Here is a 3,919-nt window from a genome sequence, read left to right as displayed (position 1 = left end):
CTGGCCACTAGACCCATATGACTACAGAGGAGAAAGTGAGGCAGGTGTCTTTGCACAGCCCTCCGTCACTTAAATCCAATTCCTTTGCATGTCATGGCATCATCTTCCTGATGTCACGGTCTTCTTCAAGAACTAAGGACAAACAACAAAACACAACCTGCGAATAGTCCGACCTACCCTACTGGCCAGTTCCAGTTGGGCAACTAAGCTCCGCCTCTCCTTTTCCCTTCCCTCCTCTCCTCTGATCCAGAGGGAAGATGTAGTTTACTTGGCCTTGAGAATATGAGATAGAGCTCGTCAGAAGGGTAGTGAATAAAGTGCTGGCTTTGGAATCAAATCTGGCCTCAGACAATTACTGTGTGGCTCTGGGCAAGTCACTTGACCTCTGTTTGCCTCAGTTTCTTTATTTGTTAAATAGGGATCATGGTAGAGTAGCTATCTCCTGAGGTGGTTGTGATCAGATGAGGTAACATGTAAAACCTTGCAAATCTTAATGTCCTCTATAAATGTTAGCTATTCTTAGCCTTATGCTATGCTGCCTTTTAGGAGATAGAGTTTTTATTTTTGAATCCTCAGTGCTGGGCACAGTATCTTGCCTATAGCAGGCACTTACCTCTGGAGGGTTTTGGTCTCATTTTGGCACTAGGGATCACAGGGTCATAGATCTAGAGTAGAAGGGTCCTTAGAAACAATCTAGTCTCTAAGGCTAAAGAAGAAATTAAAGCCATCTATAGGCATATGAAAAAATGTTCTAAATCATTATTGATTAGAGAAATGCAAATCAAAACAGCTAAAGAAGATGAGGGTTGAGAGAGGGGGAGTAATTTGCCCAAGATCAGGTGATAGAGGCAGGAACATCTGAACTCAGGTTCCTTGATTCCAGATTTAGCAGTCTTGGCATGGAAATACTGAAAGACTAGTGATTTTTCCCAGCTTGAAAAACTTTTCGACTGGGTAGCTTTGTTGTGGAACTATGATAAGCCAGGAGGTTGTTGTTGAAAAAGAGAAGATGGAAAGGGATAGGCCATCTTCACTCCTAGATGTGGGAGGCAGTCAAGACAGAATTTGTGGAGGGGGTCTATGCAAAAGGGGCCTTTGTATTTAGGACTGTGACTCTGGGGATTTACTTACATCTTCAGGACTGACTGACTTCTCATTAAAAGAGTTTTATATATATATATATATATATATATATATATATATATATATATATATATTTTTTTTTTACTTTGATTTATCAACAATCACTTCCATATGCTTTTGAATTTAAAAGTTTTCTCCCCCTTCCTCCCCACTACCCTCCCCAAGATGGCGCATAGTCTCATGTAGGCTATACATTTACATTCCTATTAAACATATTTTCACATTAGTGAAGTTGTAAGTAAAAATTAAAACCAATAGGAGGAACCATTTGAAAGAGGAAATAAAACTCAACAGAAGAGAAAAAAAATAATAGCGATTCAACTTCCATAGTTCTTTCTTTGGATGTGGATAGCATTTTCCATCACGAGGCCTCTGGGGATGTCTTAGATTCTTGTATTGCTGAGAATGGTTAAGTTTATCAATATCAGTCATCGTACAACGTGGCCGTTATTGTGTACAGTGTTCTCTTGGTTCTGCTCATTTCACTCAGCATCAGACTATACAAGTCTTTCCAAGTTTTTCTGAAGTCAGCCTGTTCATCATTTCTTATAGCACAATAGTATTCCATTACATTCCCCAACTGATGGGCATTCTCTCAATTTCCAATTCTTTGCCACCATAAAAAGGGCTGCTATGAATATTTTTGTACATGTGGGTCCTTTTCCCATTTGTATGATCTCTTTGGGATATAGCCCTAGAAGTGCTATTGCTGGGTCAAAGGGTATGCACATTTTTATAGCCTTTGGGCATAGTTCCAAATTGTTCTCCAAAATGGTTGGATCATTTCACAACTCCACCAACAATGCATTAGTGTTCCAATTTTCCCACATCTTCTCCAACATTTATCATTTTCCTGTTTTGTCATGTTGGCCAATCTGATAGGTGTGATGTGGTACCTCAGAGTTGTTTTGATTTGCATTTCTTTTAATCAATAATGATTTTAGAGCATTTTTTCATATGATTATAGATGGCTTTAATTTCTTCATCTGAGAACTGTCTTCATATCCTTTGACCATTTATCAGTTGGGGAATGGCTTGTAGTCATATAAATTTGTTTTAATTCTCTACATATTTTAGGAATGAGGCCCTTATCAGAGAGACTGGTTGTAAAAATTCTTTCCCAATTTTCTACCTTCCTTCTAATCTTAGTTGCATTGGCTTTGTTTGTGTAAAAACTTTTCAATTTAATGTGATCAAAATTATCCATTTTGCTTTTTGTAATGTTCTCTGTCTCCTGTTTGGTCATGAATTCTTCTGTTCTCCATAGATCTGATATTCCTTGCTCTCCCAGTTTGTTTATAGTATCAGCCTTTATATCTAAATCATGAACCCATTTTGACTTCATTTTGGTATATGGTGTAAGATTTGGGTCTATGCCTAGTTTCTGCCATACTCTTTTCCAGTTTTCCCAGCAGTTTTTTTTTCAAAGAGTAGGTTCTTGTTCCAGAAGCTGGGGTCTTTGGGTTTATCAAATAATAGATTACTATAGTCATTGACTGCTGTGTCTTGCATATTTAACCTATTCCACTGATCCACCACTCTATTTCTTAGCCAGTACTAGGCAGTTTTGATGATTGCTGCTTTATTATACAATTTAAGATCTGGAATAGCTAGGCCACCTTCCCCTGCATTTCTTTTCATTCGTTCCTTTGATATTCTGGACCTAAGAGATTTATATTGTCCTTTCCTGTTTTAGTAAACATTTTTTCCTTCTAGCAGCCGATGGAGTATAGGATCTGGAGTTGGGAAGACCTACATTCAAACAGTGCCTCAGACACTTACTAGCTGTGTGATTCTGAACATCTCCGTGCCTCAATTTCTTCATCTATAAAATGGGGAAAATAATTGCACTTACCTCACAGTGTTGTTGTAAGGTTCAAATGATTTAACGTATGTCAAGTGCTTTGTAAACCACAAAGCACCATATAAATGCTAGCTACTAATAAGCTATTATTACTCTATTTGTCCTGTACTGTAGTGGAAAATGCTTCAGGTTTGGAGACAGGAACCATGAGTTCTTGGCTTTAATTCTTATTATCTATACGACCTCAGACAAATTAGTTCAATTTTTTAAACCTCAGTTTCCTGATCTGTCAAAAAGGGAATAATGACAATTGTTACCACTTATCTCACAGGATTTCTGTAAGGGGTTGTAAACTTTAAAACACTATATAAGGATGAACACAGAGGAGGCAGCCTGATATAGTGGCTAGTGAAGCGGGCTCAGGAAGACCTGGGTTCAAGTGTCATCTCATCTCCCTCCAGACTCTTACAATGGACCAGTGTCCCAGACAAATAGAAGGGCTCTAAATGGCCAACGAGGGGTTGCCCTGCATTGCAGAGGTTGGTTTTTTCACCAGGGGTTCCCAGGAGATCAATGACATAGTGTTGTTGAGTATTTTTTTTAGACTGTTGGACTCTCGGTGACCCTGCTTGGTGTTTTCTTGGTAAAGATATTAGTGTGGTTTGCCATTTCCTTCTCCAGATCATTTTACAGATGAGGAATTGAGGCAAACAGAATTAAATGATTCGCTGAAGGTCACACAAGTAGCTAAGTGTGTGAGATCACATTTGAACTCAAGTTTTCCACACCCCAGGCCCATCACTCAATCCTTTGTATCAGCTAGCTGCCCCAGTGACATCATAGGTTAGGATAAAAAAAAAGAGTGGTCGGTTTTATATTCTCAGGATTATACCTCCCTTGCGGCTATCCTATTGTTTTTTGTTTAGTTGGTTCTTTGGCTTAGTTTTTGTTGTTGTACCACTAAACATCCTT

Source organism: Phascolarctos cinereus, unplaced genomic scaffold (assembly GCF_003287225.1).
Source record: "Phascolarctos cinereus isolate Bilbo 61053 unplaced genomic scaffold, phaCin_HiC Scaffold_726;HRSCAF=1367, whole genome shotgun sequence".
NCBI lineage: Eukaryota > Metazoa > Chordata > Mammalia > Diprotodontia > Phascolarctidae > Phascolarctos > Phascolarctos cinereus.
Note: the sequence above shows the minus strand (reverse complement) of the source record.